This window comes from Athalia rosae, chromosome 7 (genome assembly GCF_917208135.1).
Source record: "Athalia rosae chromosome 7, iyAthRosa1.1, whole genome shotgun sequence".
In the NCBI taxonomy this organism is placed as follows: Eukaryota; Metazoa; Arthropoda; class Insecta; order Hymenoptera; family Athaliidae; genus Athalia; species Athalia rosae.
The window spans coordinates 4,850,717-4,875,307 of record NC_064032.1 but is presented as its reverse complement, the minus strand read 5'-3'; the positions used below and the strand labels follow the sequence as shown (position 1 = coordinate 4,875,307).

The window sequence follows — 24,591 nt, the reverse complement described above, 5'->3', positions numbered from 1 at the left end:
TCGATTTATTATGAACAATCGAAAAATTGAGAGGCGGTTTCTTTAAAAAATCATAACTTCGTCAAAAATGATGTTAGATTCAATTTTTTTTTTTAAATTTACGCGGATGTGGCTATAGATTTATGAAAAAAATAAATGGTGCCGAAAAAGTTTATTTATCATTTGTTTATTTGACAATGAATTTTTAAATGATTTTTAAAACACTGATGGATAGCACCGAAAAATTTAAAAAAAATTCTGACATATACTTTGAACTATACTACAGCCTCTGAATTAATTTCAGAGATGCGTTCGGCTTTGTTTTCGAGTAAAAAATCATCGAAGTTGGCGGCGCGCATGAATTCGAGCTCGTCGACGCCTATGCGCGTGATGACGCGCGTCGAGCGACGGAGACCCTATCTACTCTCTACGGACGCTACTTGGTGTACGCTCGACCGCGGTATTCACGAGTCGTTTTCGCGATGATAGACACCGTTAAAAAATCTGAAAAAAATTCCATAGCTTTCCCATAACACGGCAAAGCCATAGAGTAAGTTCCAGAGATGTGTTATTCCTCGTTTTCGAGATATCCGGACGCATTGGGACTCCGCGCTCGCTACTTGGTAGACACTCGGCGGCGGAATTCACGAGTCATTTTTGCGATGATCGACACCGTTTAAAAATCTGAAAAAAATTCCATAGCTTTCCCATAACACGGCAAAGCCATAGAGTAAGTTCCAGAGATGTGTTATTTCTCGTTTTCGAGATATAGGGACGCATTGGGACTCCGCGCTCGCTACTTGGACATATTAAGACACAATAATATCTCGAAAACGAGAAATAACACATCTCTGGAACTTACTCTATGGCTTTGCCGTGTTATGGGAAAGCTATGGAATTTTTTTCAGATTTTTAAACGGTGTCGATCATCGCAAAAATGACTCGTGAATTCCGCCGCCGAGTGTCTACCAAGTAGCGAGCGCGGAGTCCCAATGCGTCCGGATATCTCGAAAACGAGGAATAACACATCTCTGGAACTTACTCTATGGCTTTGCCGTGTTATGGGAAAGCTATGGAATTTTTTTCAGATTTTTTAACGGTGTCTATCATCGCGAAAACGACTCGTGAATACCGCGGTCGAGCGTACACCAAGTAGCGTCCGTAGAGAGTAGATAGGGTCTCCGTCGCTCGACGCGCGTCATCACGCACATAGGCGTCGACGAGCTCGAATTCATGCGCGCCGCCAACTTCGATGATTTTTTACTCGAAAACAAAGCCGAACGCATCTCTGAAATTAATTCAGAGGCTGTAGTATAGTTCAAAGTATATGTCAGAATTTTTTTTAAATTTTTCGGTGCTATCCATCAGTGTTTTAAAAATCATTTAAAAATTCATTGTCAAATAAACAAATGATAAATAAACTTTTTCGGCACCATTTATTTTTTTCATAAATCTATAGCCACATCCGCGTAAATTTAAAAAAAAAAAATTGAATCTAACATCATTTTTGACGAAGTTATGATTTTTTAAAGAAACCGCCTCTCAATTTTTCGATTGTTCATAATAAATCGAAATTTGCACTAATTCAAAAATCCTTTGGCACAAAAATCTAACTCCCCATGGACAATCGACATGCCAAATTAAAAAAATATCTGAGAGGTGACTGATCCGGTTCACGTGGAATGGCCCATATATATATGTACGTGAGCCGGTGACGAGGCAAGACGAAACGCGACGAGACCCCGTCAAGTTTCCAAAGTCCTCAACTTCCTCCACTTCTCGAGGTCCTTATCGAGCCGTATCATCGGCACGCCGTTAAGGGTGGGAAAAAAAAAAACCTAATAATAATAATAATAATAATGAGCGTGAGAAAAGGAGACCGATGACACGGGATATACTGTATGTATGCATACATATACACAGTCGTGTCCGTGTACTATGTATACCGGCGCGCGAACATCGGTCTCCCGAACGTGATTATTATTTTATATATCTAATCATTTTGATTTTTTCCTCCATTGGGAAACTCCGGAGAGAGAGAGAGAGAGAGAGAGAGAAAATGAAAAATGGAAAGAAAAAAAAAGATTGACCGCGTATTTTTTATTTTTTATTTATTTTTTATTTTTTGGAGGGATATTATCATATCGATGGTTTTCAATTTTGGCTTTTGATAAATTTTTTGGTCTCTGATGCGGAATGGCGGTTCGCGTTTAATTGGGAAAAACTAAATTATCGAAAGAGATGGATATTCGCTCGTTCAGTCGTATTATTGCGAAGTATATACAGCGTATACGTTTTAAATTTTTCACATAGTTTTTTTAAATTTGTAAATTTTTTAATGACGCGACGCGACTCTCCAGACGCACGTGTATACGTATATCTACCTTATTATATACGGAGGCGCGACGTCAGAGTTTGAGGTTTGGGTGCGCGACGCGTTGTATTATTATTATTATTATTATTATTATTATTATTATTATTATTATTATTACTATACGTTCGAGCGAAACAGCGAACGTTCAATTCGAAATTCTCCGAGGACGTTGCAATTCCGACCCACGCTGATATAATTTTACCGTGCGAGTTGATGGAAGTGCTACAATTAATTATGTGTCAACTGAGTATTCTCTAATTACCCCTAGCGCACTACCTGCGTCATCGTCCGGACGCACACCGTCCTACACCTGAATATTCCTCGTCGTCCTACGGCTTATTATTCTTCCTCGGCAATATTCGACGCCTCAATTTTCCGCTACATGTCCGCGTCGAAATCTTATTAGGATAATAGAAAAAAAAAAAAACAATAAATAACTAAATAAATAAATAAAAATCAAAGTGAAACACAAGCCGGAATTTCTCTCTTTCCGTTACGATTTTACGTCTTTCGTTCGTCCCTTTTTTCTCCTTTCAACTTCCGCTTTCACGTTACACCGTAGGTACAAACGGGAAGGTAAACCGACGCGACGTCTGACGTCCTCCGCGTCGCCCGTGTGATCGTCTGAAGTGGTTTCCCCCCCTCCCCCCCCCGTGTTCATTCCACCAACGAGGTAAAGATGCAATTGCATCGTACGCGACGCGCGTTTTACCGAATCGAAGTCGTCGCGTATAGACGCGGATCGAAAGCGGCCCGTTTTTTTTTTTTTGTTTTTTTTTTTTTGTTTTTTTTTGTTTTTTTTTCTCCAATACACCCGATGTAAAAATTCGTAGAGCCTTCGGGCGGATCGGCGAAACGCGCGTTAAAATATTGCTCGGTAACGTTTCGGCTTTTTACGCTGCTACTGTATAGTGAATCAATAATTTGACGTGGTCAACCGCAGATGCCCGTCGTATATTTCTCGATTATATATGTATATATATATATATCGGAATTGAAAAGCATAGGCGGGGGGGTTTCGAAACGCGTGCACCTATACGCGTTCGCGTCACACGTACGCCGAATATCGGTTCCGTCGATTATTATCATCTGGGATTCGTTTCCACGGTAGCTTCGTGTACTTGAAAAAATGACCGCGTTACCATATTTTGGCCGCGATTCGTTTCCTTCTTCTTTTGTTTGGTTTTTTTTTTCCGTTTCTCTTTTGTTTTTCGGGACGACCGGCGACGAAAACGCGAGTTACGGGTTACCTACGTACGGTGAATTTTGGAACGCGCGCGATCCCCCCGAACGAATACGGCGGGACGGTTTACGGCGATTATCTAATTCCATAGACGCCCTCGCGGGAGCAAGCTCGCTCTTTATACTCACGGCGGATAGGTAAACGTAGATAAGCGCGTTTCAAAGCTTTTAACAGCGTCGTTCATCCCACTACGTAGCTACGTCGTCGTCGAAACTCCCGGGAGTGCGGAAACACGTAGACGGGGCGCGTGCGATATCTGCATAAAGAAATTTGAAAAACGAAAAAACGAAAAAGAAAAAACGACTCCGATATTCACCGTCGGTCGGACGAAAAGTTTTTCGGCTACTCTAGTTTTTTGGGAAGGGATTCGCCGCGTTGCGCGCGCGAGTAATTAGAGTTTGAAGGGCGAGTTGACGTGCAGGTACACGCGGAGTAGTCGTAGAGTTTGAAATCGAATGATGGTGAGTCGGAGTCACCGCGGCGAAACTGGAGATTATAATTTCGGAGTTTCGTTCGGGTCCGGCGGCGGCGGCGAAGCGGCTTACGTTGCAACTGCAGGATAATTCGATATCGCGAAACGCGGGGGAGTTGTATTCACAGAGTCGTACAACCGCCGGTTACCCCTCGCCCTCTCCCCCCCCCCCCCCCCCAGGATACTCGATGAGACCCGCTTTATCCCGATTTCAAACTGAAATGAGGGGAATGAGAAATTTTGAAAAAATCTCACCTCGTTTTCCCAACGCTGTAATATACGGCGTAGTAATTCAACGCGTTATGCTACAAACGAAATCGATTTTCGACGTTGCAGATTCTGCGCGATATTCGACGGCGAATCGAGGAAAAAATGTCGAAGAAAAATCGAGAAAATCGCAGCGACTTTGGGAAGATGGAAAACGATGGACCTACACGCTTTTACTCGTAATCGAAGAAACGAAGTAAAATTGAATGAGACGACCGAAACAGCTGCGTGAGTATAGAAGGCTTCGCGACTCGAGCGAATATCTCGGAGGGAGGCAGGCGCGAGACACGTCCGATTCTAAAATTTAACGTTCGACTAAATGAAACTCCCCTCGCCGACGTTAGATCGTGAACATTTGTCTTCCGGTTTCATCCGAGACGTCGACTCCCCCCCCCCCCCCCCCCCCACCACCCTCCCACCTCCTTATAAACTTGAACTTCTCGGCTTTTCGCTCTAAAACTCGATTCGAAGAAATGAAAGAAAATGAGAAAAATTACAAGGTAGAGATGATCATAAGCGAATAAAAGGGTATAATAAAATGAGACGATCGAGGATCGTTTCTTCGGGCCACGGCCCGATTACCTTCGGATGGAACAAAATGGCGGGGAGTGGGGGAGGGGGGGGGGCTAATCCGCTATTCGGATATCGTTATCGACGAGTAGTCGTGGGGGGGGGGGGGGGAATAAATATACAAGAATCCAGAAATTGACGAAACAGGCGAGTTACGTTTAATCGGCGAATCGCCTTTTACGGTATCCACCGATACGATCTTTTCGCGTATTGTGATGAGATCGAGATGTATAGCGTACGTATGTGTATAAATAGATATTTAAATTGGAATTTAAGAGTGGTGGCCAACAAACGTTGTAAGAGCACCGAGCACCTATCGAAATATAGACCATCGGGTGGATACGTGTGTACGTTCGGTTTTGGCTGGTCACGGACGGGACTCTATACGTTCGGATGTTGTGTCCCCTGATTGGCCGATTATTTGGCACGGATCATCCGAAATAACCCCCCCCCCTCCCCCCTCCCCCCACTAATCTCCTTAACTTCATTTAGTTTATCCCGCGTTGGCTCTAGGCGATATCGTGTCTTCGCCGCGCCGATCGTCCATCCCCGCTTTTCTATCCGTTGCATCTCCGACGACGCGCTCTCCCGTTTATCCATTTTTCATTTTTGTTTTTTTTTTTTCTAGTTTTTTTGTTCGTTTTTTCTCTATTTTCCTATTCGGTTTCATTTTTATACGTTTTATTCTTACCCTCGTTATCCACGCGGCTCGGTCCCCTCGGACGTCGCGTTTTACCATTGGACGAAATTATCCGTCTCCCTTTGGTTCCGACTCCGCCGCACCGATATAACCACCTTTCGCTTCGACTTTCGCTTTCGGTCTCCTCCGTCTTCCTTTCGTCCATTTTTTTTTTTTCTTTTTTTTTCTTTTTTTCTCTTTCTTCTCGTCTCGTCTCATCTCGGCCGTTGGTCTAAATTTGCTCCTCTTCCTAATGACTCGTTGTTCTATCCGATTATCGCCGATCTCTTCTTTAGATTCGCAATCAGTTCGCGAGAGTCGACCTAAATATAAGCACACGGTATAACGAACGCGCGGTCGAGCGAGAGAAAAGAAAAAAAAACGAGATTTGTTTTCTTCCCCCCCCTTCCGTGAATGTTAACGAATCGTTTGTAATAACAATAATTCGAAAATAAAAGAGCGGTTGTTGTACCTAAAAACGTGAAATAGGAAAACGAACGCTAAATAGAGTTTACACGTGTAACGGGGCATGGAATCTAATTACAATTATTCGATCCGGATATAACTCGAATAAAAAAGAAAAGAAAAAAAAGAAAAATCCACCGCAGTGTTGATGTAAATTGATAAATTAATTACTGATTAATACCCAAGTAATTAGAGAATAGAGAGAGAGAGAGAGAGAGAGAGAGAGAGGAATCAGAAAAATTGGAATCGGTGATACGCCGCGGTTCAAGCTGGAGCTGGGAAAGAGGAATTTTCACCTGCGAAGGTAATGAGATTTGAAAATCTTCTACTTGATTTATTCGCCCTTGTGTTTCAAAAGTATTGAGAAAAAAAAAACAAAGAAAAAAAAAAAGCAAAGATCAAACAAAATTGAAAATTACCCGCGCCTCCAGAACGACCGATGTTGCGCGTATACTATTATATGTGTGTACACATGTATAATAATAATAACGGATCGTTTATAATTGGGCATTTATTATCGCGCACCGAAACCCCCGCAGAATATTACACAGCGCATCGAATCTTGTTAGTAAAACATTGCAGGTTGCATTAAAATCCCCCCCTCCCCTCCCTTACTCTCCCTCCCTCCCGCCCCTTCCTACCCCGCAAACGTAATTATCAAAGTATAATAAAGCCCACCACGCGGAGAGTCCTTTGTCACTCGGGAGTGGCTATATTATTCGTGGGAATGAGAAATTCGCCTAAATTGCTCCGAGTCAACGACGGATCTATGGAAATTTTCATTGTAATGGTAATACAGTTACACGGCTCAAAGTACACCTATATCTTCCCCTCCCCCTCCCCCTAGAGTATAATCGTCGGATTAACGGAATATCTCCGCGTAATCCGCCGAACGATTCGTCCGAAGAAAGTAAGAAAGAAAAATGAAAAAAAAAAAACAAGTTCCGTTTAGAGAACCGGAAGTTCGCGACCCTCGTCTTCCGGATGTTCGATCGACTCTTCGACGCGTCGGGTCAAACGGTCAAAATTCAGCGTCGCTCGATTTCCATTTTTTATCCCTTCGTTTTTTCCTCGGCTAGCGAATTTCCCCGGTATTCGGAGTGCGAGATGTGTTTGTTTTTTCGAATGAATAGGAGCCGGCCGACCGGTGAGAAGGAGATACGATACTCCGCGGAAAGGTAGACGCGCAGGTATTCGTTTCGCGGATGTGTAGAATTTAGAGTCCGCGAGCATCTTTGACCGGGTGTCCGTGTGTCGGGGGGTGTGGGGGGGGTTACGGGGGGAGATGAGGGAGATGAGGGAGAAAGAGACGGGACCAGTTCGTAGGTGGAGAGAGAGACTCCGGACTGTAGGTAGGTATGGGAAGAGAGCTTCTCTCTCTTCTCTAGTACGCGGATGCTGTGCGCTGACGATCAATACGCCACGTGACGGCATACGTCAGATATCTTTCTCTTTTCCTCTTGAGCGTCGGCAGCCCCTGTTTCACCCTCGTCCCTCTTCGTCCGGCTCTTCTCTCCACAGCCCCTCCGGCCGCCCCCCCACCCCCCTTCGACCCCCACCCCCCGCCCCCTCGGTCTTTCTCTCGTCACTCAAAACTATCGCACACGTCACACACGAGCATCGCGCATCATCCCGCAGCTTACTCTCCTTCTTCTTTTTTTTTTTTTCTTTCGCGAAATAAAATATACGCGCTTTATCATCCGGCGTAATCATCCTCGGGGGGTGGAGGGGGAAGGGGGCGAGGGGGGGCGGGGGGGGTAGGGAATCCCGACGCGTCTCGACGCGATGTAGATTTGTTGTGAAAATTCGATAATTTCCGGACAAACAGAGTAGTCGATGAGTTCCGGACGATGAAAAAAAAAAAAAAAAAAAAACTATATCGCCTTACCAACTCCGAAAGGGCGTATAAAAAAAAAAAAATAGAAAAAAAAATAGAAAAAAAAAATTCGCCGATCAACTTAAATATATGAGTGGGATACGTATGTCTGAGGGAAAAACGATGTCAAGACTATTCTTTTTTAGATACGCCCTTTTGGATTTGAGGAAAAAAATTCTTGAAGCCAAAAAAGCGTACCGGTTTTTTAGAAATTATTATTGAATGTGAAGTCGAAACGAGGAAAAAAAATCAAAAAAGTAGTGAAAATACTGCTGAACTCAATTTATTTGAAAAATGTATTTATTTGATGAAAAAAAAAAAAAAAATTTCAATCACGGTACCTCCATTAACAAATTCTGATGGATTACACGGTAAACAATACAAATCAAATTTAATTGTCGAGCTCGAATTCTCCTCATGCCATCCGCAACGAATTTTCAAATTTGAGGTCGACATTTGGTAGTTATTATTTTTTCATTTTTTTTAAACAGAGTTGAAAAGTCCGACGTTCGAGGAGTATTTTTAATACTTCTGTAATTTTTATTTCTCGTTTTGGCCCTGACAATGAATAAAAATTAAAAATAAAAACGTTACGCCCTTTTGGCTCTGATTGTTCTTCTTTCTTTTTTCCTACAAATGTATAACGTACTCTACTCGTATTCAAGCTGATCAAGGGATTTGTTTTTTTTTTTTTTACCGATACGCCCTTCGGATTTACGGTAACTCGATATTATTCCGTGTACGCGATACGTCGTGCGAGAGAAAAAAAAAAGTAGGAATGACTCGCGGGGGTGCGGAAAGCGTCCCGCGCGCCGATTCCTCTTTTTCTCCTCCATTCGCCTTTTTCGTTCGTCTCTTCTATCCGATGAGAAATACGCGATATGGAAACGCTGCAACCCGTGCGGATAACGACGACGACGACGACGACGACGAGGAGGTGAAGGAGATTCTACGGGAATCGAGGCGGAAGGGGACGCGTAGGGGGCGAAAACGCGAAGCCACCCGCAGAGGTAATCGCGGAGTTCACCGGGTCTCTCGTGTAATTGAACAGAGTGCGTTTCCGAAAGCTACTGACGCGCGATACGGCGAATTGATAAACACCGACGAGGAAGCGACGCCGCGTGCAGGTGCACCGAATACCCGGCGACAACGACGATTTTCGATGCAACGTGTCGCTGTAGAAATTGCACCGCTTCCACCGCGACGATAGGAAAATGAAAGAAAACGCGTTCGTCGAACGCCGAACTTTCGTCCACCTGTATCCATTAACGAGATATCCTATGAGTGTACACTAGGGTGTCCGTTATTTCCCAAACGGGTTTTTTTTTTCTGCCGCCCCCCAAACTTTTAGATTATGACCTAAAAGAAAATATCCGACCCATTTTAGCCCTTAATATTGATATTAACCCGTGCCGAAATCATAATCCGTTTCCCATTTAAATAACATGGGATTTTTTGGCATTTTGCATTTAATTTTTTATCTTCAAAACAAATGAACTTACAGCTCCGACAAACACATATTCTAATACAAAATTTTACGCTCTACAAAAAAGGTCTCTTTGGTTTTTTCCATTAAAACATCCCTTTAAAAGTTATTCACGGTCAAAGTTATACACATAGTTTATAATCAAATTTTTTTATTATTTACTGGAAATTTTAATTGCGCCTTTTGATTTTGATTAAAAAAGAATCTAGAGTCATACTTTCTTCAATAAAACAATAATTCTTTACCAACATAAACATGGAAAACTAATAATTTTATCACAGAAAATTTCAATCAATCTTTAATAATTATAATAAAAACGATGAAGATTAATATCGTGACTTTAATCGTGAATAACTTTTAAAGGGATGTTTTTATGGAAAAAACCAAAGAGACCTTTTTTGTAGAGCGTAAAATTTTGTATTAGAATATGTGTTTGTCGGAGCTGTAAGTTCATTTGTTTTGAAGATAAAAAATTAAATGCAAAAGGCCAAAAAATCCCATGTTATTTAAATGGAAAATGGATTATGATTTCGGCACGGGTTAATATCAATATTAAGGGCTAAAATGGGTCGGATATTTTCTTTTAGGTCATAATCTAAAAGTTTGAGGGGCGGCAGAAAAAAAAAAAACCCGTTTGGGAAATAACGGACACCCTAGTGTACACCCTAGGGTGGGTCGAAAAAAAACTTCTATTTTTTTTTTTTTTTGAATCTCACACACGAAAACTTGTTGCTAGGCATCTTTAGAAAGGACACACCCAGTACGGGCCCTTAATATTAATGGGAACATCCTCCTCATCATCGATTTCTATTTTCGATTCAGTTTGATATTCAAAAAGTCATGTTTTTCACACCAATAGCTTGTTAAGTCCGTACTGTGGTCAATATCTGTAGGAAATTGAATGCTCTACATAAATGGTCTCTTATACTTTTTCGATAAATCTTACCATTTCAAAGATATTCAGGGTCAAAAATTGTAGAATTTAAAGAAGAATCACCTTTTCTTTCTGAATTTTGTTACTGACTGAGTAATAATTATTATCGAATGAGCTGCATCGATTCTTGTAGGAAATTGAATGCTCCACAAAAATGGTCTCTTATACTTTTTCGAATTTTCGAAATTTATTTTTTTTCTCATATGCACTGTATATTGAAATTCAGATGGGAATATCTTCGAAATGGTTCGAGTAATCGGAAAAGTATAAGAGACCATTTTTGTAGAGCATTCAATTTCCTACAGATACTGACCACAGTACGGACTCGACAAGCTATTGGTGTGAAAAACATGACTTTTTGAATATCAAACTGAATCGAAAATAGAAATCGATGACGAGGAGGATATTCCCATTAATATTAAGAGCCCATACTGGGTGTGTCCTTTCTAAAGATGCCTAGCAACAAGTTTTTGTGTGTGAGATTCAAAAAAAAAAAAAAAATAGAAGTTTTTTTCGACCCACCCTAATACACCCGCAATGAATATATAGCTTTTCGTCATTTACGAAAGTATACGTACAGGGGGGAGGGGGGGGGGGGGGGGGGGGAAAGTCGATTGCGTTTGGTCGGATCTTTAGAAAAATTTTCTTTACATTCGTCCTCTATATTATTACTATTATTATTATTATTCTGTATTTTATATACCTCTTCGTTTACGGGGTAGATGTATATATGTAGTATGTACGTACTTATACTGTACGAGAAATGAATCATCTGCGAGCGAAGATCTAACAGACGAAGATATTTGGGAAATTCGAACCGCGAACATCTCGGCCCTCCCCCCTCCTCCCCCTCTCTCGTTCGAATCTTTCTTTTTCCGGTGTCTTTCATACACGCCGACGCCTCTCACTTACTTTCATCTTATAGGTTGTTTGTTTTTGTTTTTTTCCTTTTTTTTTTCTTCTTTCACGTCAGATTTCTGCATCGCTAAACCCAACGCTCGCCCATATCTTCGGATAGTCTCTTCTCGGATCCTCCTCATTCCGAGACGACGACGACGACTACGGCGGCTGCCTCGAGCTTAAAGAATATCGACAAACATCCCCCTGGAACGATCAGACATCGCGTTCGACTGTTTTTTCCCTCTTTTTTCTCTCCGCTTCTTATTTTTTTATTTTTTTTTATTTTTTTTTTTTTCTTCATTCGCTCTCCTCTCGCGCTCGGTACGACGAGAATAACCCGCGTAATCCGACGGGGTTAATCGCGACGGAGAAAGATGTGAATCTCAAAATTCAAATTTCGAACACGTATTTCGAACGCCGTACACGCGTCAAATCTGCGATGTGCAGGCTTATGAACCGTGTGCGGGTCCGACGCGACGTGACACGCGCGTCCAGACGTCCAATTATTAGATAGATTTGGTGCGCGGCCGGTCGCGGACTTGTAGTTCGCTCTACAGGTGGTTTACCAAAATTGGAGAAAGACGGAGAGATAGAGAGAGAGAGAGAGAGAAATGAATTCGTAATTATTAACGCAGACCCGCCCGCCACCCGAAACCCGAAAAGCGGATCCGGAAACCGAGCGACCCAAATCTATTTTCCTGGCGTCGAATTTTTCCGGGGCAAGAAAGGAGGGTCCCCAAAAAATGTCGGTCGTCGGGTCGACCGGAGAACCGGAAGACCCGTGAAAAGGTGTCAAAAAGTGAGGAGAGGGGGGGAGGAGGGGGGAAAGGGGGGACGAAATTTCTTTTTTTTCAGGGGTTGAATTTAATTAAAATTAATTAAATACTGCACCCGCCAGAGCCGGAGGTCGGCTCGACGATATTCCGCTAGTTTTATAAGCAGCGTCGTCGGGTCGTCGCGTTTCGTCGCGTCGCGTCGCGACGTCGTATACCCCCGGTAATTGGAGAGTTATACCTATACGCACGGTAGTTTTCCACCTACCTACCTGCCAGCCCACCTGCTCTCCTTCTTTATTCTCTTTACTTTCCTCGTTTTTATACATCCACCCGCGGGACCTGTACCAGCGGGAAAGCGGGCAAACCCCTCCGACGTTCCTCTCTGCACTCACTACTACTCCCTGCTCGGCCGTGATTATCATTATTTTTTAAAGCTGGCGCAATTTTCACAAACTCTCCCTTCCCCCCCTCCCCCCAACAAATCGTGACGCTGCGGCTTATAATTTTGCCGCATTTGATACGACGCCTGGTACGCGCCGTGGAAAAATAGTCGCGAAAAGAGCGAAAGAGAAAAAAAAAAACATTAACAACTAAATGAAATTCCTCGTAACGATTTTCCGTTCGTTTTTGCTTCTTTTGAGTTTTTTGAGTTTTTTTTTCATCGATCGACAAATCGCAATTTTTTTTTTTCTTCATCTCCACTTCTTTTCCATTCCTTCCTTTTTTTTTTTTACACGAGAAACCCTGAGGTACAAAATACCCAAACATGTACTCAGGACGTGTGAAAGTTGAGCGCGATTTTACGCCCCCTTAAAAAAATGGTTTCACCTCGAAGGGGTTGAGGATTTCCCCATAACCCTCGACGTCGGCGAGTCACGTGCGATCGATTTTCGCGCAGATTTTTCGTCGTCTCCGCTTTTTTTTTCAATCCATCGATTCAAAAATCATTCGATTCTTCCGCACCGCGACTCGGTTAGAAATACGAAAAATTGAAAAATCTGCAGTAAACACAAATCAGCGCAGGGGGGGGGGGAGGGGGGTGGGTGAGTGAGTTTTGTTATGACGTACGTAAAATGAACTTTTCCGAAGCGGCGGCGGCGGTAGCGGCGGCGGGGGCGGGGGCGGGGGGGACGGAAAGTATCGTCGTCGACAGGTCTTTTGTTCTCCGGCTACAAAGTCGCGAACGAGTCGCGCGAGGGTTTTTGAATCTAAAAAAAAAAAAAAAAAAAAAAGAAAAAAAAAGAAGAGAGGGGAGTGAAAAAAAAAAAAAAATGAAAAAATGGTCGACGGTCGGGGGGGGGGGGGGGGGGGGGGCACGGGTCTCGAAACTGCAGCGTAGAGCCGGGGCGTAGATCTTCAGAAACTTTAAAACTCGGTCCCCGAACTGCACGCGCGTCTGCTACGTATAGCCTCTCCCGTGCCTCGGTGTATAAATTTTTTATTCCAGTAGAAGCGACCCTTTAAGCCAGACGGCTTTTCTATGGTCTCTGTAAAGCAGTGGGTAGCAGCGGAGAACTGCACCGCCTGCACCGCGGGCGAGAGGAGAAGAGCAGAAGCGAGCGAACGAACGCGGCAGTCGGTTGAAACATACGCGCGTACGTGTTTTTTTTTTTTTTGTACGTTCTTCTTTTTTTCTTTCTTTCTCTCTTTCTTTATTTCTTCTTTTTTTTTTTTTTTTCTTTTTTCTTTTCTCTCTACCTCTTTTACCGTCGTACACAGCAGCGCGGCAGACACGCGTCTCGTACGCACGGTGCATTATAGGTATATCCTCGACGCATTTTACCCTCCGTCGAAATCGGCCCGGCAAGCGCGCGCGCTCCAAAGTCTACTCCGCAGGAAAATATCCGATGAGGGGTGCCGATCGTGAGTTGCGCGATTTCGTTCTTCTCGTTTCGAAATTTATCGGAGATTTTTCGTCAGATCGGCGTCGGAGAGCGGAAAATAGGAGTCACGTACACGCGCCCGATGCGACGATACATTTTTGTCGCTCGCTTCTTTTTTTTTTTTCTTTTTCTTTTTTTTGGTTTCTTTTTTTTTTTCGTTTTTCGTTTTCGTCAGGTGTCAATCATCGATCCGCCGTTTCGGTTGCGGGACGTGTGTTTTTTTTTTTTTCTTTTTTTCGGATACGGGATCCGTATCGCTCGGCGGGTAGGCGGGGGGGGGGGGGAAAGGGAGGAAAACTGAACGCGGCGGTTCGGGTCTCGTTGCATCGCGGTTCACTTGCTTTCTCTCGTCGTGCTCTCTAAAGGGGATGAGTACTACGGGGCGCAGACACACCCCCTCTACTACCCCCAACCCCCTTTTTGTGATCAATATTACGCCCCTGATGGCTGCCTGCAGGCTACCCGGAGGAACCCATAAACCGAGCCAAGGTATTCGCGTGGTCATACCAAATTCCACCTCGTATATATATATATATATATGTATATATGTATATATGATATATATATATACGCAATGTACCTATGTACCTGACCTGTAGGTACAGCGCGTATATAGGCACGCCTTCCTACGTGCGATATGTATTATACATACGTACATTGTATACCCATGTACCGAATGTGGGTATACATGTCGGACGGATTTCATGCCCAATTCGGACCCATGGAATTTGCAGGTTTTTTTCTCTCTATCGGGTTCGGGTGTTTTATGAGGGTGACACCGATACCGAACGTGACGGCGACGAGGAGTCGATTTTTGGCTTCTGAAATTATGGCGGGAAAATTGATCGGATCGTTGAGAACGCTCACCTCGAGTCATACGAGAATTCTGAAGTATTTTTTGTTGAGTCCGCGTTCGAAAATTGCTGAGTCGAAAAAAAAAAAAAAAAACGCCGAGCTTGTAGCCTTGGATTTTTTTTTCTCAAAATTGGTGGGACTCCGGAATTCGACAGTTTTTTGAGGGTTTTTTTTTTATGGTATTCTTTGAGTATTTTTATGTGAGGATCCGAATTTGGAAGACAAATTCGTCTGTCTATGAAATTGATCGAGTTGTCGCCAGTTTTTTGCTTCTCGGAGCGAAAGAAATTGAGATATCTCGATGGGAAAAATTCGTGGCTCAATTTAGTCAACGGATTCGTGTTCCTGAGATCGAATCGTTTTGGAAAAGTGGAAAAGTGTCCTGAAATCGATTTTAAGAGTACTTTATTTGTTGGCCAAAAAATCAAAAAAATACAAGGGGGTACCTGTTGGCGTTTTTTCGATTTTGGGGTGAAAAATCAACATTTTTTCTTCTATTCAGGTTCGTAGGCTATTATCATGTATTTTGATCTCAGAAATCTGAATCCACGAATTAAATTGATCTATCCATGAAATCGATTGAGTTATGTGGAATTCTTCGCTTTTCAAAGCAGAAAAATTGAGATATCTCGATAATGAAAATTCGTAAATCGACAAAAAAAAAACCTTCCAACGTGTTCAACGCGAAATATATAATGACGTGATATTGGAGGAAAAAAAAAAAAAAAAAATACGGGACAAAAATTTGAACGACGAATGAAATAGAACGCTACTCTACGATGAAACTGATCTAGTTACGAGCTAACCTAACCCGTTTCCAAAATCGAAAAAAATCGAGACACCTCGATCGCTTCCGTCGACGTCTTCGCGTCCCCTTCGCGGAAATCCGCGACAATATTGCGATTAGAAATCGAGGTCTGCGAGAGAAGAATTCGCGCGTTCCTCGATTCCGAGTCTTTCAACGGAACACCAGAAACCGACTTCATCCCCCGTGCGTGCGATTCCGCTTGCGAGTCCCTCTCGGAAAATGTGAAAATTCGCGCGGTGCGCGGTAACAACAATTTATGAACGAGTACCGCTATATCCGATGAAAAGCGAGGGGGCGGTCCACGAAATCATTTCGACCGCTCTCTCTCTCCCCCTTCCGCGCTACGCGTATATTCGTATTTGTACAAGTGGTAATATCGAGCTCCGGTCGGACCCCCGCCGTCGAATCCTCTCGTCGCGCGCTCACGCCGTTCGGACGTACCGCAGCGCGTACTGTACTGTACGTACGTTATAATACGTGCTACGTGCACAAAAAACTGCGCGTTCTCCGCGTCGCCTCGGCTCGTGCGGAGGCGGCCGCGTTCAACGCCGCCGCCGAAGGTTGGGCCAGGTCAGGTCGGGTCGGTCCGGGGCGGAAGTTCAGAATCCGTGTCGTCGCGCGGTTTTTTCACGCGCGCGAGCTCGAAAAACCTTGAGGGCTGACGCGATTTTACCGCCGCGGTTTTGGACCGACTGTACCGAACTTCCGACCCGCGGGAGGGCCGCCGAAGCGGCGGACTGTACGTCTGCCTCTCCAATCTGCGGCCCATTGTGACACTCCTCCGGCTCTCCTCTCCTCCTCCTCTTCGCCGCCGTTCTTCGCCGCTCTTCCCTTCCGCGATTCTTCACGGCCCGCTTTCTTCTCTCCTCCGGTTTCTCTCGCTCCACACTCACCCCTCTCCACCCCCCGGGTTATTTTGCTTATTTTTCAACCCCTCCGCACGCACGGATCTCGGCAAGCCGAGCACGGAGGGAGAGAGAGAGAGAGGAGAGGCTGCCGAGAGCCTCTCGATCGCAGCAGACGGCGTGGCGCCTTCGAAGTTGCCACCCCTAGTCGCCGTTTCGTACACCTTGTTCCGACGGGGGGAAAGGGGGGGTGGACGAACGGCGACCTCGGGGCGGAAAACGGAGGCGGAAAAAGTAGAGAATAACCGATACGGAATTGGATTAGAAACGTCCGCATGTTGGTGCGCGTTTTACCCGTAAGGCAATTAGAGACGCCCTACGTCCCGTTCGTATTTTGTTTTTTTGTGTTTTTTTTTTTTTTTTCTCTCGTCCTCGGCTCACCCTTCGGGTGTAGGTTTTGTTTTTTTTTTTTTTTTTCTCTTTTCTTTCTTCTTATTTGTTTTTGTGCGGCTTCGCGCACACCTCGCGTAACGTCGCGACGACGTCTCTGCGATACGTGGGGTGTGCATACGTGTACAGGGGAACGCGACACGCGACGAGTGGAAATATTTTTTTTTTGGAAAAGGAATTTGTATTCGCTCGTTTTCGGATAGCCCCCCCCCCGCGTCGTCGTTGCGCCGACGCGAAATCGTGTTTCAATTAGCTCGGGTAATTAATTTCCGGTTAAAGAAGCCGCGTACTTTACGCTCTACTTTGTGCAAAACGGCTGTAACGAGAAAACGGTCTCTTTTCCCATTTTCGCTCCCCGATTTTTCGACCCTCTCGTATTTATATTTTACCGCAAGGTAACGACGTAGACTCCGCAAAGTACGAGATTATGTCTTCGAATTAAGGAGCGCTGAGTTACGCGGCTCCCCCCCCCCCCCCCCCCCTTCTTCGCCCCCCCTCGTTCTCCACCCCCGCCGCTTCTTATTTCGCTGTAAGCGCGAATTAATCCGAAAACGCCCGCGCCGCGGCAAAAAAACAACGAAGCGTTTCCCCTTCCCCCGCGATTTTTCAAGGGAAAAAAACGAGGAGATTCGAACCTTCGAAAGTTTCGCGCCAAATTCGTGCGACTCGAGACATGAAACCTCCCTCATTCGTAGCGCAGCCTCTTCGCCCTCCCGTTGTACCGACGAGACGCGTATTTTCCGCTCCCGCGTGCGTTCGAAGCACTCCGCTAGCCTTAATTACATCTGACCCGAGTATTAATTAGTTTACATTAGATCCTGTATCGGTGACGGTGCGGAGCGAGCTCCCGACGCCGTTCGCTCTATGCGGATAACCTCGTTACGCGTGCCTACGCGAAATCTTCGACCTCAGTTTCCCTTCTGCATTGTATCTATGCTTAACTACGACGACAATGAAAACGGGGGGGGGGGCCCTCAACCTTCATCTACATCTGCGACATCGAAGAGTCGCGTTTGTAGATTCCGGACGATTTTGGGCAATTTTTGAGTTCTTGTAGCTTCTGAAAGAAATTTTTTTTTAGCTTTTTTCCGATTATAACTTCGAAATTTATTCATCTCGTCGCACGAGTTTCAGCGAAATTCACATCTTCGATATTCGGGATTGATATAATTTTTGAAAAGCTCGATTTAACCCTTTTTTTCCTTTTTTTTTTTTTTTTTTTTTTTTTTTCAAGTATGCTATTTCTAGAGCTTTATCTAAAAAATTGAAATTTTGAAAAATTGCAATACTTATGAGTCTGATTTTTCCATAAAAAAAAAATGTTCGATTACCATCAGAAAATTGAAGGAAAAAAGAAAATGGCGAAATTTTGAAACTTTATTCTCGTTGGTTGGAACGTTATATTGTTCAATATCATCTGTATATACTCTGTAGGTAAATTTATTTGAATTTCGGGGGTGCAGCCCTCGATTTTCGGAGTTTTTTTATTCGAAAACTCGCTACCGTTGTAACGAATTTCCAATTTCGTGGGTTAGGTCGTTCCGGCCGTTGGTCATCCGCGTATTCGCCGGCGGTTCGCAGGTTATGCATACGTTGCACTGTGTATATACATATGTATACATGTATACGTTGCGGATCGGAAGTTCGGACAACTTGCGAATTCAATTAACGCTACTGTAACCGTACCGCGGCGCAAGGTAGAGGAAACGACGATGTTTGCCGCAATATCAAATACAGCCAAGAACAATATAGGACGTACACGCTGTTTGCAACGATCATATTTATACAATCGAGCCGTTTCGTTTTAACGGAAAAATTTCACCGTTTCGTTCCGTGACCGAAAAAAATTTCTGTTTTTTTTTTTTTTCGTTCCAAATGAAAGTGGAAAACGGGGAACGACGCGGGGAAAGGGGATCACACGCGCGCGTCCCCGACATCCCGAAAGCCCTCGAGACGAAAACCGAGGGCTAATAAATTACGCGATTTTCATTAGGCGCCCGCTCATATACCTGTGTGTATAAATACCTGCCCGAAATTATTACAGTGTTTTTGACGCGACGCTGATCCTAATTTCCTTCAATACAAACACAGGCGAAGATTTCGTCCCTACGCAAGGGCCGCCCCCCCCCCCCCCAAAATCCATTCGACCGAAATTCGAACCTCTTTCAGTTTCCTCATCGAGATCGATCGTGTCTCATTTCAAAAAAAAAAAAAAAAAAAAAAAAAGAAAAAAGCAAAAAAAAAATCGGGAAAACGTCCGATTTCGAGAAACTGAAAAAATCATCCAACCTTCCGAATTCCGTATCGTGAAGGACTCGCCGCGACGTTTTGGCGCGTTTCGCGCTCCTTCGACCGTCCGATGTAAGGAGACGAAAAGGCCCGCGGAATTTTTTCCTTATAGCGTGGCACGCGTAGGTCGGGGTGGTACGGGGGTAGCGGATGCGAAGTAGGCGACGACGACGACGACGACGACGCTGCCGAAAGGGGGGACGGCGTCGCGACGCCGTCTTGCGCGTCGCGGGGTGCGCGGGGTGCGTTGCGAGACACGCCGTCGGCAGTGTCGCGCCAGCCCCCGGCCCCGCCGCACCGAGTACCACCACGTACCATCGTCCAGGTCCAGACCTGCCTCTCTCACCTCGCTCTCTCTCTCTCTCTCTCTCTCTGTCGCTCGTTCGCTCGCTCGCTCGCTCGCATTTTCGCCGAACCGCGAAGATCGTGGAAAACTGCAAGATCGTCTCGAAGAAAGGAGAAGTGGACGAGTTACGAGGGTCTCCCGGTCGATCCCCGTCCCCCCTTTCGAAAGGTCATTTTCTATCCAACGAAGTCGTCAGTCCTTCCGCCTCACGTTCCGCCGCCGCCGCCGCAGCCGCCGCCGTCCCCCTCCCTCCGCCGCCCCCCCGGTTCGCTCGTACCGATTTCCGCAGACCCCGAGACGACGATTCGACGAGACACGGCCAAAGGTCGGGATCACCGGAGTGAACGTCGTCGAGGTTTGACGCAACCGCGTCAAGATTTTAATATCGGATCGAGTGACGGGACAGGAACGCGAACCACTACGGGATCATTATCACCGGCAAGTCTTCTAACTTTTTTTTTTTTTTCGTCAAAAAGCTACAATTTTCCACAGATACGAAATCCCCCGACCCGATCGAACGACACGAAGGAATTGTCCGATCGTTTTTCCTCACCCCCCCCCCCTTTGTTTTTCACCCAAGTTACTCCTCGATATACTCCGATAACTGTGCGATCCGGTGTGCGGATGTGTGGATTGAACAGGTGTACCGATCTCGTTAGCGATATAAAATCGTTGAGTTTTTGCTTCTCTTGGTGACCCTTATTCACTTGTCGACGATCGTCGGATCTCGTCTAGTTTCTCTGTCCACTTCCGAAATTCGAACGACTGAAAGTTTTTTTTTGGCGAAAAAGTTTTTTTTTTTTTTGCCCTTTCGCTAAAAACGCGCGTTGTCGCGGTTCCCCGCTGTTCGTATCGCGGGCGAGGCGACAGTAACAGCGACGCCAACGTCGCGTCTCGCCGAACGAAATTTTCGTCCCACGTATCCCAACGCCGCTCGTTGTTTTTCGACGCTGCAAATCGTACGGACGGATTACAATCGCGCGCGTTCGTAGTTCTCGTTATACTGTAGCGAAAATTCCTCGCGATCTTACCGGAATTTGAAATTACAACTTCCGTATGGTGTAGTCAGTCGTCACAGTATACGCCAGTTTTTCGTTCTGTTCCACGATCGTCGTCTTTTTTTGTTTCTCTATGATAGAGAAAAAAATATTCGACGCCCTTGTTCTCGACGAGGTAACGGAAAAAGTCCGAATTCGGTAACAACGGGAGCAAAATTTTCAATTTTTCGTCGTCCATAGGCTTCCTCGTCTCGTCCGACGCGCGAGGAGGACTTGACCCTAATCTCCGTTATCGTCTGAATAATGCAACTCTTCGTCCCGCCGCCGCCGCCGCTCGGAAGAAGACAGATACGCGGCATTGCGTACGTTACACACGATGTATTATGCATACATACGTATACGTATATTCGTACGTATTTGTCGTCGTACGCGTACGTTCGTCGTCGCCAGGCACTCACTTTGGGTATATTGACTTTCGTTATGCAGCTGCCGCTGAAACCGTCGTCGCGTCGCGCGTCGGCCGTCCGTCCGTCACCTTGAGTTTCCGCGGTGGATTTTTCATTTATTCAATGCTTTTCGCGGCGCGTCCGCGGCCGCGGTTACAGCGTAGAAACAAAAAACGGGAATATCGTTAAGCGAGTAAATCCGCGATCCATGAAATTAAAATTAACGTTCGATTTATCGAGCGCGCGCTGTAACGTGTTTTTCCACGCGTGTTTTTTTTTTTTTTTTCTTTCGGCCTTTTTTTTTTCCAACGCGATAACGAATTTACGCCCCCGGGACGACGCGACGGTTTCATTCCGTTTCGATGACTGTTTATTTTTTTTTTTTTTTTATACCGCCTTTTTATTTTTTATTTATTTATTTATTTATTTTTTTTTTTTGCGGCATCTGCAGCACCTCGGAAATCGTACGGGAACAATAACGTCAACGTGTGTCGTACGTAATGCATGCGTTTCCGTTTCGAATAAAAATAAAAAAAAAAAAAAAAAAATGAATGAAAAAAAAAAACTATACAACAGCTACGACGATGTGGAAAAGCGGGGAAACGGCGGGGAAACGGCGTCAAAAATCGTCGCCTCGTCGTAGCGCGATGGTCTCTTGAGGTCGCAGGGCAGCGCGGTGCGATTTAAATTGGGATTAAAGCCAAATCCCCAGAGCTCCGCAGCCGGAGTCCTATATTTGTTAAATAGTGTACACGTGTGTACGTGCGGCACGTCCGACGCAGGGAAAATAACCTAACCGCAGACGCGAGAAGGCGGTCGGATTTTCATTTTTCCGTGAAACGCGAGCGAAAAAAAACAAAACAAAAAAACAAAAAAAAAAAAACAAGAGACATGTTCAACGGAAGGACCAAGGGAAGTCCGAATATGGTTGGCTCGTTGTTGTCGCGATAAAAAATATAACGGAAAAATCTACCGGGCGACGGATTGAAAATAGGAATCTCGGCGTGCAGCGGGCTTCGTTAACGGAGGCGGGTAAAAGGCGGGCGAAGATTATTCTCGCCTTGTCCGAAGGACGGTACTTTATATACATATAGATATATATATATATATATATATATATACGTATGTGTGTGTATACAAGTATACCGTATATTATAATAACGACGCGATATCGCGACGTCGCTGAATAAGTTGGCTATTGTGAAACGCAAAAGACAATGCTAGAAACTGTGGCTGTACCCGAGCCGCATAACTTTATATCTGGCGTGGGTACTACCCACTTCGTTCGCGCCCCGCTAATTCCGACTCATTGTGCGCCCTCGGATTATACGAATACCACCGCGCGAACGGTAGTAGTAGTACCCTTCGATCATCTCCACGTCCCAATTCCAATTATCGAGATACCTCGTTCCGATGAGAAACGAACAAAAAAAAAACGAACAAAAAGTATACCAGTAATGATATTTATATGTATATATATATGTGTGACGATAATTATTTATATCGCGTAGAAAAAAGCACCTGTGTACGAAAAAACGACTTTTTTTTTTTTTTTTTTGTTACTGCGTCTCCTGTGAAAGTTTATCAATTTAGCATTCTTTCAAAACCCCCTCCAAAGATCAGGTCGAGGACAGAAAATTGTTTTTTAAGGGTCGCTCGAGATTTTTTAGAATTTTCCAAACCGTTAGAAATTTTCTCTTCAATCTTTTTTTTCGTTATTCTATTATATTCCAGAATCGTCTAGGAGATATTCGGAATCTCAATAATTTTTGCCTAAGGATGTAATGAAATGACTTGAAAAAAAAGGAATCGATTTTCGTCGATTTTGGAAATATATCCTAAAAAATATTGAGCGATTCCTCAAAAAAATTTTCTGTTTCGAGCTGATTTTTAGCGGGAATTCTCGAAACACGTTACAAAACCGATATATTCTCATACAGGAGACGCGACAAAGACGAAAAAAAAAATTGTCGTTTTTTTTTTTTAGCCACCCCAACGCACACGCGTCACGTACGTACGCGTACAGGTACGTTACCTGTACGCGTGTAGCGATGTGAGAATTTAAAAAGGCGCGTTGTGGAAGTGAAATCTGTGGGGAAAAAAAAAAAATAAAATAAAAAAAAATAAAGGTTTTTCAGGGTGAGTTTGACCCAGTTCTCCGGCATCAGCTGGGGGTGGGGTGTCGGGCGACGACGGGGGCCGACCGTACGTCGCGTGAAAGCTACGCTAAATGAATATTTATGTATTATATACGTGTGTGCGCGCGCGTCGCACCGCGCGGCTACTTTTCCCTCCCCGTTGGGGATTATTTAATTCCTTCGATTCAACTGTCCGCCGTATTGCGGAGATAAAAGATAACGACGTAACGAAGCCGACGACGATCGCTGTGACGTTTATTCTTCCAACTGACGATCAGATATATTTGTATATTATTGTATATGCGAACGCGTTACAATTGTCGGACCGAAAAAACTTCACCTCGCCACCGATTTCGTCGAATATTTCGGACGGTTTTCGGACCGACGAACGTAGCGTCGGTGAAAAAAAAATTTGATAAGAACGTCGCGGTTGCGACCCTAGCGTTTCTTCTCGTGCCGCGACGCAACGCGTGCACCGTACGACGGTATGTACATAGTAGTGGTATAGGTAACGCAGTGCCACGAAAACGAGCCACCTGTCGAGTCCTCCCCCGTGGCACTTTCTTTCCCCTTTTTCTTTTTCTATTATTTTTTTTTTTTTTTTTTCTCTTTTCGGTTTCTGTTCGCCAACCGCGAACTTCGACGCCTCCGCAATTTTTACCGTAGGATGAAAAAGAAAAAAAAAAAGAAAAAAAAAAGAAAAAAAACGAAGAAAAAAGCGTGGCAACGAAGAGTCTCTACAGCGACGGATAGATATGATAAAATTTCGCGCAGCTGACGGGGTGAGCGGAGTTTTGCCTCCGCAGCCGGTTTTAGGTGTACGACGAGAGGAGAAGCCATGCGTAAAATTTCCTGACCCGTATATATATGTACCTGTACAATCTATTGCATAATCGTCGTTTGTCGGACTTCCCCTGTATCTACCCGTGACCGTATTAAAGAATCTTTTCGTCGTTTTTTTTTTTTTTCGGTTTTTTTTTTCGGTTTTCGCAAAACGCGCGCCGCGACGACGCTGCGAGGGTGAAAACAGAAACGGAGGGAAGATTTGAAACGCGACCGTGCGTTCTCTATACGTGGCGACGTTAATTAATAATCAGTTAATTATCTCGGAATTTTGAAAATTGCATGATACGGCACCACCCGCGGAGACCCATGCTGCATTCCGTAATTCGGGACAACCTTTATAATTACCCCATTAATTTTAAATACTTCTTCATTTCGCTGTATAATCCGACCCGCCCGCAGTCCGCAGCCGGTTATATTGCACCCTTCTCTCGTTTGTCCTCGTCATTGTCGTTATGTCGGTTAGGATTTTCAAAGCATCCTTTTTTTTTTTATTCACGTTTTTCGAATCCTTCAACTCTCAGCAATCACCTCCCAAAATTTCCTAAGGAAATTCGAAAAAATAAGAAAGTTATGGTAATTTGAAATACTTATGAAAAAAATGTAGGAAAAACGAATCGTGGAAAAATCTTTGAACGCGTTTTTTTCGTACCTACATTTTTTCAAACT

General features: G+C 44.4%; 1 protein-coding gene across 4 annotated transcripts in view; it reads left to right on the top strand.

The window, feature by feature from the left end:
* The first annotated feature begins 5,621 nt into the window (after positions 1–5,621).
* LOC105691224 (poly(rC)-binding protein 1) overlaps positions 5,622–24,591 on the top strand; it is a 52,724-nt gene continuing 33,754 nt past the window's right edge. The window contains exon 1 of one of the 4 annotated variants that reach the window (XM_025747148.2): positions 5,622–6,353. The gene's annotated coding sequence lies outside the window, so the exon portion shown is untranslated. Of the gene's footprint in view, positions 6,354–19,419; positions 19,936–24,591 lie in introns of those variants that run through there. The other 3 variants (XM_048658440.1, XM_048658443.1, XM_048658444.1) reach the window with 3 other exon arrangements.